The sequence below is a fragment of the Megascapheus bottae genome, chromosome 3 (genome assembly GCF_031878675.1).
Source record: "Megascapheus bottae isolate mThoBot1 chromosome 3, mThoBot2.hap1, whole genome shotgun sequence".
Lineage (NCBI taxonomy): Eukaryota > Metazoa > Chordata > Mammalia > Rodentia > Geomyidae > Megascapheus > Megascapheus bottae.
Window position 1 is genome coordinate 39,364,311 of NC_143511.1, and position 15,288 is coordinate 39,379,598.

Below are 15,288 nucleotides of genomic sequence, written 5' to 3' on the forward strand. Positions count from 1 at the left end.
AAGTGATAACAATGGAAGGATTTGCTAATACAAAACAGTTTTTCAGTTCTAACACTGGCCTTACCTTTAACCTAGAACATATAGATTGGAAGTACAAGGGAGAGGAGGGGTTGTTTCGCTGAAATTTCTAGGGGGAGCTGTAGAGTAGAACACTGAAGAAAGTACATTCTTGTTCTACTCAGGTATCAGTAAGGTCTACTCTTTGACCTTGCAGAATGGGAACTGTAGATGTAGTGAAGTCAGACAAAACTGAACCCCTCTCCTTCAATCGGCCATATCTGGACAATTTTCTCTTTGTTCTATGATTTCTTCATCTAGTGTTCTGTGTTCTGTGGCCCCTCTGTAATGGACAACTCTGTTTGTCATTGGAAGACTAAGCACATCACTTGGACATGAATTACTGCTGGGAGAGGAGGGAGGATGGTGCCTACTATCCCTGCCAGTTCTCTCAGTCACACAGGGCAACTGATGTCTGCTCCTCCGTGTGTAGCTCTTTCCTTCTGTTTCACCTGAGGCAGGATAAGAAAATTTCTCTTCAGGTTTCTGCAGGGACAGCCAGTACTGATTCTTTTCCAGTGCTGGTGGAAAAATTGTTTTCTTTCCTTCATGCTTAGGAAGATGCCTTGTTTTTTTCAATGCAGAAAAAAGAAACTCCACTGATTGAGACCTTCATGGACCCACTTGATTATTTTCTTTGTAAATGAACAATACACCTTCCATGGGTATGTTGTGTTTCATAGTCTTTTATAAATTACTTTGTCATAGTAGTGCTCACAATGTGTTGTCAATATTAGTTTATACTTCAATTAGTATATCCAGAGTTAATTTTAAAAGTCTCAAGGAGGGTCGGAAATTTGGCCTAGTGGTAGAGTTCTTGCCTAGCATTCACGAAGCCATGGCTTCTATTCCTTCATACCAGATACACAGAAAAAACAAGAAATGGTACTGTGGCTCAAGTGGTGGAGTGCTAGTCTTGAGCAAAAGAAGCTCAAAGACAGTGCCCAGGACCTCAGTTTAAACCTCAGAATTGGCCAAAAAAAATGCTCCCAAGGTTCCCAAGTTTCAGTGGGTAAGAAGTGGCACTGTAGCTCCAGGGGTAGGGCGGTAGCCTTCAGTTCAGGGACTGTGCCCAGGCCTAGAGTTGAAGTCTCATGACCAACAGAAAAAACAGATTCTATGGGTAACATATAAACACCAGGCACCAGAGTAGCTAGCTGCCCTTAATTAACAGAGCAAATGTAAATGTTAGAAAATGAGTAGGAGTTTTTATTGAGTAGGAGTTTAGACTTGAAAGGCTCTATTTATCTCTTTGAGGAAGGCTATGCAAGGTTATATTAGAATCACAGTTGGAAATGACAGAATAATTTGCTGAAAGTTTGGATTCTGAAGGTGAATAGATGGGAAAAAATTCCCCTAAGTTAGTTTTGGGAAGCAGATCAACTGACAATAATATTTAATCAATCATATGGATAATGTGTAGTATTTCTAAAAGAACGTATTTGGGATTATTTGGGATCCTATTTGTCTCTAGCCAAATAAATAAAACCTTACAATGCAAGTACTTGATTAATTAATAGTCCATGTTAGGATTTCACACCCAAATGAGCTGTATATAGATTTTTGTGTCGGTCATGGAATTTGAACTCTGGGCCTAGGCCCTGATCCTGAGCTCTTCAGCTCAAGGCTAGCCCTTTACCATGTTAAGCCACAGCACCATTTATGGTTTTCTGGTGGTTAATTGGAGATGAGTTTCATGGACTTTTAAGCCTGGGCTGGCTTTGAATCAGCATCCTCAGCCTCCTGAGTAGCTAAGATTACATGTATGAGCCACCACCACCCAGCTATATATCAATATTTTGCAAGCAAAATCTTTATTACCTTGAAACAGTTGTACAAAAGAGTTTCCATTTAACAAAGAAGTTTACAAGTACAATATATCTTGGTCACCCCTTTCAGCATTTATGGGCTTTGTATAAAAATTAGGAAGGGTATATCAGGGAAAGTGAGGCACAGAAAACAGCAGCCAGGACAAACACTATTACAAAGAATAGTTACATTAAAAGCACAGAACTGATTTTAGTATCAAATTGTACATTCCTTATAAATCACTAGATTTTATGCATAAAAGAAATAGTGGGAGGAAGAAAAGAGAAGTTGTCTCTTGCTGACCTTGCCTGCTTGTCCATCTAATTAGCAAGCTTTGGAACCATACAAGAAAATCTTAAAAGAGACAGTTATTTTGGGAAAACGATTTCTTCAGGCACAAAAATGTATTTGCTAAGAAAAATCCTTATCTCAAAGATATTCTCTTTTCTTGAAATTGTGTGACATCAGTGACCCACATTTAGCAGGCTGACCTTGATGTCTCTAGCTCAATTGATAAAACAATGAAGCAACAAGAATGACAGAATATACCAGGTGTCAGAACAAAGGGGAATTTCAACCAAACCTTGATAGGCTTTTCACCCTAAATACTTGGGATATTGGAGTACTCATTGCTTCTGATATAGAACATGTTCAGTCCCAGATGTGGATAGGATCAAGAACTCTGGAAGACTAAGGCCCAGTTAGAGGCCTCCTCTCTTGTGGAGAACTCCTCCCAGGAACATTAGTAATTGCCAATCAGGTGACAGCCTTTGACGATTCCCATGGGATCAGCATCCTCAGATCTAGTTACAGGAAGAGTGGCACTGGTAATATGAAGCAGGCCTGTCATTGATTGCCTGATTTCAATTTTCTTCACAGTTGTTAGCTCATCCCAGCTGGCAGTTTGATGCCTCATTCCTCTGTTCTCTATGCTTCTTTATACTATTCTCTATAAAATTTCCCCAATCATGTGCACCATCAACAACTTCCCAACCCGGGGGCCGCAGGAATTAGTGAATACCACTAACCATGCTTTGGTAGCAGTGGAAACCTTCAAAAGCTGAACGCCCTGTTGCTTCTCCAAGAGTGGGCATCCCAGGCCAACATCCTCTGCTCTGATGAAAAGTAGGCCATAAGCAAACTCTGGAAGTTGAGCAGACACCAAAATGAAACACTAGACTATATACATTTGTGGGAGATAGTCTCTTGGAACCTTCCCCACGTGACCTTGTCCCTTCCCTGCTCAGAAATTTAGGGTAAGGAATACATTGCATTGCTCTATTCCTACACATAGGGGACCTTTGTATCCTTTGCTTTGCCTCCCAATATCTACTAGTGTAGAATGAAGATGGGGTGGGGGGAGGGCAGGATGGAAACAGTGGCATCCTGGCATCTGTCCACATTTCTTGTTGGCTCACAAAAGGGGGGGTCTCCACTGTCATAATCAATGTAACATTGTGGTTTTTGTTGAGAGTTGTGTGATTTCATCTTCTCTTCTGGTTGCCCTTCGTATTTACAATTAGAATGGGTGCTTATATTTTTATGCACGTGAGTATTGGGGTTTTTTTTGCTACCACCTTCAATGCTACTGCATATTACCCTTGATTTTCTTCATGTGAAAAATATAAAACTTTCTCTGTCTTCAGTTGCTTTAAATTCAGTTTTGGAGTGTTTTAGACTTTGTGCTTTATATAGAATTCATTCATTTTGTGTCTATTGCTTCTCTTCTGCTAAGTGTTTTACAAACATGCTCTGCTAACATCTGCTGTGAAGCATCAGCCGTAACACGTCCATTGCAGCCTCAGCTCTTAGAGTGTTCCTGCCGACCTCATATTCATGCATGCAAACATATTTCAGGGGCCATACAGCTTGGAAGGCTCTCTACCGTAAGTTAGTTTAGTTTCTCAGGTTTTATTTTTGTTTGTTTTCTTGATCCCTTCTTATTACACACACGTACAGGCACACACACACACATACACACACACACAATACACACTCACACACATGCTTGCAAGTAAGTGTTATATTTAAAGCCTATATCTTTCAGTCTTGCTGAGGTTTACCAGGCACCAATTTCATGTTCATATTTGGGTGATAAAACTCTGACAGGCGAGCAGAATGCAAGAAATTTCATAAAGCCAAAGAAATTGGAAAAAAATATTCTACTTATTTATTTTTAATTTAAAGGAGAAGAATTGTAGACTTAAAGTTTAAAATCATGTTCTTGGTTCTTCTGGGGTGTTAGGAAGCACTTTTGTGAAACTTTATCCATATCCAAATTCCTGATGAACTGTAATCCAGATTCAATGTGGGATGAATGATTAACTTCCACCAGGAAATTAAAAAGCATTAACACTGCTGGGTGCCAATTACTCATGCCTCATATCTGAGCAGCTCAGGAGATCTCAAGATCTGAGGATCACAGTTTAGAGTCAGCTCAGGAATGAAAGTCCAGGAGACTTTATCTTCAATTAACCACCAAAAAGCTGAAAGTGGACCTGTGGGTCAAATGGCAGGGCACTAGTCTTGAGCATAAAAGCTCAAGGATGGCACCCAGCCTTGAGTTCAAGCCACAGGCTGGCACAAACAAAAGCAAACCAAAACTCATCAAGCATTTAAAAAATGGATAATGGGATCTAGATATTCTACCCATCGATACAAGTAAGATACATATTCTTTAATAAAATATTTAAAGAATGTAGCAGAAGCATCTCTTGTTGAATTTAGAAAAAAATATTTCTGTTATGTAAAATAAGTGCTAATCATAGAATGTAAGCCTTATTCCAGCCATTTAACTCTTTTAATATGTTACTTTTTGCTAGACTTAGGGCTTGAATTCAGGGCCTGGGCACTGACCTTGGGCTTTCTCAAAGCTAGCACTCTACAACTTGAGCCACAGTACCACTTTCAGCTTTTTCTGTGTATGTGATACTGAGGAATTGAACCCAGAGTTTCATGCATGCTAAGAAAGCACTCTACCACTAGGCCATGCTCCTTGGCCCTCATTTTTTCTTAGGGCATAATAGTGGGTAAATGCTTGTCTCACACTCATAGACATTAGATTTGTTATCAACTCAAGGATATAGTAATTGTTATTCTTTTATTTTTCAGTTTAAAAGTTGAAATAATTTTTAATTATTCTGCATTCTCTGTTTGAGCTTATTTTCCTTTTAAGATGGAATGCACTTAAGTTATTAGCAGACTTCATGGGAGCGCTGTTTGTATTAGACTGTGGTCACAAATACATCAAAGGGATGAGAGTCCTGAGGTTTACTGACAACAAAACCAGTGTTTTTGGTGTCACATAGACAACTGTGGCTCCTAAGTCACAAATCTGGCAGATTTGTATTTTGGCTGGTCTGTTCTTAACAGCTGAACTGGCTCAGTTACTGAAGATCTAACCATTAATTGTGTGGTCCCTAGAATGTCTACTTCCTTTCTGCTATCTGAAGTACAAGTGCCCTGCATTCATTTCTATCTTCCTGGGAAAGGGAGGGGGAAACAGGTTAAATGAAGTAAGGCAGGCCCAAAGAGACAAAAGATGTATGTTTTCTTTCATATGTGTAAACTAGAATTAATTTATAAATATAAATATAAGTATATATATATAAGTAAAAACTTCAGGGTGGTGTCCAAGTATATACAAATCTATTTAAAAAGCATAGTAGACGCAAGGGAAAGCTCAAACAGTATAATTCTTTAGAAAGTCTAACTCACGTAGGGGGAGGGAAATGGGGACAAGTACATGAGAAAGGGTAAACAATGTGTGAGAAGTAATGTACCTACTACCTGGCAAATGTAACCATAACACCTCTATACATTACCCTGACAATAAAAATAGTCTGACTCACAGTCCAACAAAATAAACATCAGGAAATGGTTGCTTGAAAGTAGGGTAGGGTCAAGGGGAAGAGGATAGCTAAATGAAGAGAGGAAGAGGGTAAGAATACAGTCATAAAATTCAATGCATGTCCTACAAAATTGAGAAAATTGAAGGAAGGGTAGATTGAGGAATGGGAAAGAATGTTGAAAATGTTGATCAAAAATAGTGAATTCATAAATTGTTTTGTTGAATGGCAACTGCTTTGTATAATTATTTTAAGGTAATAATAAAAGTTTGGACTCTCATTACTCTGAAATGGATGATACTCATTGAATGTTGTCATCTTTTCTTTGGACTATCTATTGTCATACAAAAACATGCCATTGTTCTAGGGAGGTTTCTGGCATGGAGACCATGGTTAATGGAAAGATTTGATAACACCAGACTAAATTTTGATTTGTTTATTATTTTGCCTAAATCAGATGATCTGAGAATAATGGGCTGTGAATTTCCTGACTCATCTCTGTGATTGACACACATGGAATACAAGGGGAAAAATCTGATGAGGCAACCACAAAGCAAGATTCTAAGGAGAAATCAGCTTACTAAACACAAAAAAAAACCCAGGATTTAATTTCACCTGACAACCTACAGAAGCAGAACAATTGAGCTTGTTCCCTTCTTAGCTCATCTGCTTTCTCTGTCTATTTCTCCTGTCTTCCCTTAGCCCCAGCTTTGCCCCTGGCTATTTTCTAAGATGAAAACTAAAAGAGGAAGTCTATGGTACTAATTGTTTGATAAGCTTGCGAATATATTCTGACATATTCGTTTCTTTAAAACTATGGGTATTTATAAGTACACACACAATATTTGAGGCTAATGAAATAGGGGTTTAAAAAATAGTGGATGTTATATTCCCTGGGAAAACCAATGTCTTGGATTTTGCTTTCCTTCCATTTTATCTTGCTCCTGCTTGATGAATATGAGCTATTCCCCATTTATGTCCTCAATATTAGGGCTCCTTAGGGAGGACAGCAAAGCAGCGGCATAATGGACTGTGTAGAGGTCATTTCCTGGCTATTTTTGCTTTCCTATCAATTGTGCTAGATTAAAATAATAGGAGTCCCTTTTCAGCGTTAAGGTTAAGAATTATTTTCTCTTTTGGAGAAAACAACATTGATGGGAGTTGAAATTTGATGATGACATATATGATAAAAATAGTTTGTTTTTCAAAATCTTTGTTTTATTCACTGTGAAGTTCAAGCATGCTCATTTCTGACAAAGCAAAAGAAAGAAAGACAGTGACTACTGGTGTTGCATGCTTTGAAGGCACTAAGAAACTCACCCTGATTTACTGTACTCTCCTACTAGCCAACCTGGAACCCTGGAATTTCAGGGTTTTTTTGTACTCATGTATACTCTTTTCTGGCTAAATGTTCAATTAAGGTGCAACTTCTCTTGGGGAGGTTAAGGTCTCATAAAAGTCTTATAGCCTTTGTTATAAGGCACTTTAGAAGGTGTAGAGACCCATCAGTGTCACGTTAGACAAAAGATAAGGCCCAGAGAAGGAGAAGGACAAGAGTCTAAAGGTGCCACATTGAAGTCTAGACAACTGTGCTAAGAGTGCAACTAGTTTTTCCAATATATCCTTGCTCAAAAATAAGCCATACAGTATGACACTAAATGAAAAGACCTCTAGGATATAGAAACAAAAGCCATATAATGAGTGATTGTTGTCCTTAATGTACTATGTTATCTCTCATCTCTTTTGCTCTCCCTTGGTTATCTCATATTGTTATAGTATCTCACTTTGTTATCTGATATATTGGAAATATTTGTATTTGGTTATTTAAAATTGGATAGGGAAGGGGGGAAAACAAGATGAGGGTGGGGGTGGAAGGGAGGGAAATGGGGACCAAGACATGAGAAAGGGTATCAATGTATGTGAACTAATGCACCTTCTATCTGGTGAATATAATGTAACCCTTCTATTAATTACAATAAAATATATGAAAAAAATAAGCCATGTATGAATTCCTTGATCAATGATTTCCAATTAATTTACCTTGATAAAAGCCTGTTCCTACATTCTAGCCATTCACTAGAGGGATACATTCTGGATAAATAAGATAAGAAAACAGATATTCTACCCTCAACAAAAGGCAAAATTGAGATGACAAATATTTGCAAAAACCTTGATATTTTCATACAAGTTAGACCAGATTAATGACAAATGGAGATGGTAACAGCAAGCTCTGTGAAGGAGGAGGGCATGGCTGTTTATTCTGTTTGACAGATCAGAAAGACACTCACAGAAGTGATGACATCTGATTTCAGCTCTGATGGATGAGTGGTTAGAAGAGGAGGGAAAGGTTGTTTCAGAGGAAGCAATAAGGAGGTAAAAGGACTGGAGGTTCAAATGCCTATGGAAGTCTTGAGGAGACTGTTATCTGATGTGGTTTCAGGTGTAGATATATGGAAGGGTGTGGTAGGAGAGCTCAGTCAGTTCTCAATTGTTGAGGGCTCTCTTTGTGTAAGTAGTTGACTATTGAAACCACACATTTTACATAAACACACAAGACTGTCAAGTTACAACTTTGTATACCATAGGAAATAGTTCCTATCATCTTCTGAATTTCTAGAAGTGAGGATATGCTGTGTAGAGGGGGATGGGAGTAATTGAGAGTAGACTTGCAACGAGGGTGCATTATGCTCCAAAATGACACTATACAAATAGCTGGAGAATGTTCTGTTTCATTCTACATGAGAACTTAGAGAAGCTTCAGGGAACTTCAAACCAAAGCAATTATTACATATGTGGGCTAAAAATATAGGAAAAAGTCTAACTAGTACTAGACTTTGGACTCTATGCTAAAAATAAAATGGTAAACAGAATAGAGACTAGCCTTATGCTAAGGAGAAGCATCTGCAAGTCAATGACAGGAACAGAACATAAGGGAAAAGGTGAGGTGGAAAATAATATACAAGACCAAAAACTGCATTACTTTCTTAATGAGCTCCTAAAGAAGTAGGCAAACTAAGTTTTCAGTTAGTGGGTAAGGCTTTCTCATGGCCAGGATGAGGAAGGAGCATATTGTACACGTGGGTATGTAAATGGAAAGACTTGGAAAAAAAATCATATCAAGTGAAGTGAGCCAGAACCAAAGAAACATAGGTTCCATGTTTTCCCTCATTTGTAATAATCAGTATATGTCTAGAATATTTCTAGCAGAGGATCACAATAGCTCAATACCTGCATACATATAACCATATAAGATGATACAAAAAGAAATGAGCTCTAAGATATGGAAACAAGAGGTTTTCTTTGTGGTTGTTCTTTACATATAAAGTTATTTCTTTTTTCTTTGGTTTCCCCCCACTATGGCTTATCCCCTGTTGTCACTGTATTTGATTTTGTACTGGATATGTGTTTACCTGAATTATGGAAGGGAAGAGGAACAACAAAACAGTGACACAAAGGAGAAAGGGTGAACCAACACAACAGTGATACTCACAAGGAAATATATTGGAAATGAACTTTACAACTTGGGGGGGATGGATTGGAGTGGAATGAAAGTGGGAGAAAAATAAGGGAGGGGTAGCAAAGCTTGAAAAGAAATATACTCACTACCTTATGTATGCAACTGTAAACCCTTTGTATACCACCTTGATAATAAAATTAAATTAACAAAAAAGAAAAGGAACAGCATGGCTTACTGGGCCTTCAAGCCTTTCAAGAAAGCTGAGATAAAAAGAGAAAAATGAGTTTAAGTGTTGGGTGTAGGTATGTAATAAAGACCTGTAGGAATTTAAATATTACAGTGTAGAGAATTCTATAGTATAGAATTATTTTCCTGGAGGAATTTAAGCAAGGCTTTTATTATGGGTATACTGATCCCAGTAACTCAAGAGGAGATAGGGCTAGATTGTGGCTCAATGACAGCTGAGGCAAACGATTACCAAGATCTCATCTCAATAATCTGGGTATGGCTTGTGCCTGTCATGCTATCGAGGCAGAAGGCACCAGTGGGAAAAGTGCAACCCTGTGTATAGAGTTCAGATAGTGTGAGCAAAGATGTGAGATTCACATCTTTGTGAGTGGAGAGGGTATAGCCCAAGTGGTAGAACACCTTCCTAGCAAGTAAGGTCCTGGGTTGGTTCAAAATCTTAAGTACTGCCCACAGACAGACAGACAGACAGACAGACAGACAGACACACACACACACACACACACACACACACACACACACACACATATTAAATTCAGGTTAACTGATCGTGTGTGTGTGTGTGTGTGTGTGTGTGTGTGTGTGTGTGTGTGTGTGTGTGTGTTGCTGGTCCTGTAGTTTGAACTCACGGCCTGGGCACTGTCCCTAAGCTTTTTTTTTTAACTAAAGATTAGGCCTCTACCACTTGAGCCACAGATTCACTTCCTTTCTGACTTTCCTTTTTTCTTTTCCCTTGCCTTGCCTTTCTTCTCCTATCATTGCCTTTCTTCTCTCTCTTTATCTGTCCCTTTCTTTTCTTTTCCTTCCTTTGGTAGTTTATTGGAGATAAGTCTCATGGACTTTACTGCCTGGCTGGCTTTGAGCTGTGATCCTTAGATTTTAGTCTCCTAAATAACTAGGATTGCTGTGAGTCACTTGAGCCCAGCTGTATTTAACTTCTAATACTATTACTTTTAACCAATAAGGCATTGTGTGTGTGTGTGTGTGTGTGTGTGTGTGTGTGTGTGTGTGTGCGTGTGTGTCTCATATGCGGTATTATGTTTTATTTTAAAATATGGGTACCTTGTAGGACAGCAAAATTAATGTGAATGAGCACATGTCTTTCCGCACCTGCATTTTAGAATCTTTTCGCTCAGCAGCCTAGCATATGTTTACATGATTGCTGTCAGCTAAAGTCACCATTTTGCACAGTAGACCTCTTGAATTTGTTTCTCGTATCTCAATAAAAGTTTGTTTCATTTGACCAACACCACCCTGGTCTCCTCGCCACTCTACATTCCCCAGCCCCTTCAGCTCCTCCGGTAGCTCAGAAGCAGGCTGGGAGCGCAGCTGATGCACAGGAGGACATCAAGCACTGCTGATGAAGTCAGCTGAGGAAAGAGAATCCTGCATGCTCCATTTTCCACCAGGGTCTCTTCCCAAATTACCTGAAAGCTGGTTGGGGATGGAAGCCTGGCAATGGAGATTTTAGGAATTGTCTCTCCAAAATATAGAGCTATAGAAGGAGAATTAAAAAAGACTTGTGTGGGAGTAAAGAAACAGCTGACTCGTGCACACATTCTCCACTTACTTAGCATGTTATGTATGTTAGACTTTTAGAATTATATAGTATCAGATACAGAATAGATATTACACTTTCTTCCACATGTTGCCAGGTCTTGCCAAGTAAGCATAAATGCTCTAGTCTCATTTCTTGTGTTGACCTATTTCACAAATTTAAAAGGGAATAAGCATTTCACAATTCAACATGTTGTATGCAGTCATTCTTGTGGGTTTCATAAGGTGAATTTGGTCAGTTAATCATTTTATTTCATTTATAATTTGATCTAGTTTTTATTCGTATGGTCCTCAATCATCTGCAATGTGGACCATTTGTAAAAAAACAAAAAAAATGAGATGTATTTACTGTACTATGTATATGTGGAAGGGTTTTTACTTTGTGTCCTAGTGCATTCTGCTGCTGCTGAACTAATGGAACTAGAGCTAAAAAGTGGTTTATTCCATTTCATGTTCCCATTTCTTATTCTTCCTTCACAATGCTCACTAACCTTAAAATGTGTTCAATGTGAGGAGATCTAATATTAGATTAATTCATGGCAAGATGGATATATTTCCCTTTATCAAGCCACATGTACTTTATGGTCCAAAAATAGTTTTATTCATGTTATAGTTAATTGTAGAACTCCTGGTAATTGGCCAAGGAATTCTGATCAGTGCTCAGGGAGAGAACAATTTGTTCAGACCCTTGCTGAGGAAAGAAAAAAAAAAAACGTTTTAAACGGATTACACCACATTTGCTGTATGTCAAGTACCCAACTGTGCTGAGATGAGAGAGCATGATAATATCATGATTCATCTTCATAACTCAGAAATAAGAAACACTCAAATTTGACTTTGAGTGTTATTTTTTACTCATGTGTTTATTCATATATTTTGTTCTTTATTGTTCCTGGGAACACAGGTGAATTTTGTTTGTTTGTTTTGGTCAGTTGTAGGGCTTGAACACTGGGCCTGGTTGCTGTCCTTGAGCTCATCAGCTCAAGGCTAGTACTCTACCGCTTGAGCCATAGTACCATTTCTGGTTTTCTGATGGTTAATTGGAGATAAGAGTCTCACAGTCTTTTAGCCCATGAGGGCATTGAACCTCAATCCTCAGTTCTCAGCCTCCTGAGAAGCTAGGATTACAGATGTAAGCCACCCTCGCCCGGCTAACAGGTAGATGTTTTTTTTTTATGATTTTTATGTCCATTTGAAAGTGCAGGTAATAGTCCATCTTAGAGACAAAGATTCATAAGACTCAGAAAACTTGAGTGCCCTTCTGTGTAGCAAACAGAACACATGACGGATGTAAAGAAAGCAACTGGTTCTCAGTGTGGTTTGACAATACTAAGACAACAAATAACTCCCATAGGTTGAATACCATATAAGAAGTAAGCCATCTAGTCTTGTGAATATTTAAAAGGAAAGAGGTCTTTTAGGCAAAGAAATTCATGTTCAGAGACATTAAGTCAGGAGTTCCTAGAGTTTAGTGAACATGGGAATCACATGGGTATCTTAAAAAATGATTGAGAGCTGGCAGCCACCTCTAGACATTCTGATTTAACTAGCTGGGGTGCAAGATGAGCAACAGGAATTTCAAAATGTTCCCAGGTGACTCTAGTGAGTAAGAGTCTAGACCCTCCTGCACAGTGACTGCAGGTAATTGGGAGCAGAACTTCAGGACAGTCGCCTCTCTGCTCATGACCTTTTCAGCAATTCAGTTTGCTTTTTAATTTGGAAATTCCCTGCCTCCACACCTTATCCTCTAACATATATATTAATTTTACTCTTTTATGTTTATTTTTAAAAATCTTTTAAAACTGATAGATCAGATTGTATTGACCATGTACAACATGAAATTTAGAAATAGACATCGTGGAATGACTAAATCTAACTCATTACTGTATGCATTACTCACATACAGTTTTCGTAGAAAGAATGCTGTATATTCAATAAAATATACATTATTTTAAATTATGGTCATCACAGTGCAAAATAAGTCTCTTTATTACTCTAGACTAAGAAATTTTGTGGGTATTGAACCAATATCTCTCTCCATCAATGAAGATATGTACATTCTTTAACTTTGCTTTTGTTTGCTTACATGCTACTGAATTACTTAATTTTCATCCATGTTTCTTCTATTAAACCACATTAAATATACATCTTGCAATTATTCTTCTCATTCCACAGACTGTCTCTCCACATTTTTTATTGTTACCTCCGTTGCATGGAAGTTTACTAATTTGATATAACCTTATCTGACATTTTCTGCTTTTATATCTATGTTTTGGTGGTAATTATCTACAGATACATTGTCCAAATGATTCAACATAATAGCTTTGCCTTTTGTTTCCTTCTAGTGCACTCATAATTTTGTGTCTTACTAATATTAATTCTTCATTGCCTTTTTATTATCTCTGTTGGGTCTTGAACTTTGGATCTTAGCAATGTCCCTGAGTGCTTTAACTCCAGGCTAGTAATCTACCACTTTGAGCTGCTACAACACTTTTGGTTTTCTGATAGTTAACTGGAAATAAGAGTCTCTTGGACTTTCATGCCCAGGTTGGCTTTAAATAACCACGATCCTCAGATATTGGCCTCTGGAGTAGCTAACAGTGCAGGCTTGAGCCATTGCCACCTGGCTTTCAGTCCATTTTTTTTAAATTTAATTTTGTTGTCATGGTGAGGTACAGAAGTGTTACAGTTACATAGGTAAGGAGTGCATTCCTTGTTGGACCATGTTACCTGCTTTGCTTTTTTTCCTACCACTTTCCTTCCCCACACAGCACCACCCTCCACACTGTAAAGTTCATTTCCAACTTATTGTCTTGTGGGTATCGCCTTCAGTCATTATTTTTTTTTTTGGTTGTGGGTCTTGAACTCAGCCTGGGCTCTTCAACTCAAGGCTATCGCCCTACCCCTTGAGCTACAGCGGCACTTCCAGTTTTCTAGTGGTTAATTGGAGTTAAGAGTCTCACTGTCTTCAATGCCTGGGCTGGCTCCGAACTGCAGTCCTCAGATCTCATCCTCCTGAGTAGCTAGGACTACAGGCATGAGCCACTGGCACTATCCATGCTCTTCAGTCCATTTTTAATTGGCCATAATCTATACTGTGATATCCGCATTTCCCTGTACCATTTACTGAGGAGACCATCTTCCTCATTGTGTGTTCTTGATATCTTTGTTGAAAATAAGTTGACTTTCAATGTGTTTTATAGACAACTCATTTAAAGGTTTTCTAGTCTGCTTTACTGATTAACCTTTCTACTTTAATGCCAACATCATGTTTGGATTACTATAATAAACATGTTTGGAAATCCTGTAGGATGATATCATCCACTTTGCTAATTTTGCTCAAGTTTGCTTTAACCATACAGGGCCTTGTATAGTGCCACTAACATTTCAGAATCACTTTTTCTACCTCTGTCAAGAATACCACTGTCATTTTGATGGATATTGCATCGAATATGTAGACTTCTGTGATGGTACAGATATTTTAAAATAACTCCATTTCCTACTTTGGGAATCTGAAAATATTTCAATGTATACTTGTATATTTTTCATTTCTTTAATCAGTATATCACTGATCAGCTGTCTGTGTGAAGATCTTTCACCTTTCAGAATAACATTATTACTGTTTTGTTTTTTCCTTGATGCCACTGTAAGTGGGATTGTTTTCTTTATTACTTTTTCAAATAGTTTGCTATTAGTGTATAGTAATATTACCAATTTTTTCATATATTTTTATTGTAATTAATAGAAGGGTTACATTATATTCACCAGATAGAAGGTACATTACTTCATAAATATTGATACCCTTTCTCATGTCATGGTCCCCATTTCCCTCCCTCCCTCCCTCCCTCCCCCTGCTCATCTTGATTTCCCCCCTTCCCTCTCCTATTTCAAATAACCAATTTAGCATATATAAAATATATCAGATAACAAGGTGAAATATTGTAAAAATATGAGATAACCAAGGGACAGCAAAAGAGATGAGAGATAACATAGTATATTAAGGACAACAATCACTCATTATATGGCTTTTGTTTCTATATCCTGGAGGTCCTTACATTTAGTGTCATACTATATGGCCTTATGTATCTAGATTCTGTTCTATTGTGAATCTCTGCTAGGAGAGCCCAAGGTTTCTACTGATTATGACAAATGAGGGAAACCAAGAGCCTATGTTCCTTTGAGTCTGGCTTACTTCACTTAATATGATTTTTTCTAAGTCTTTCCATTTCCTTAAAAATGGGGCAATGTCATTCTTTCTGAGAGCAGCATAGAATTCCATTGTGTATAAATACCTCATCTTGTTGATCCACTCAT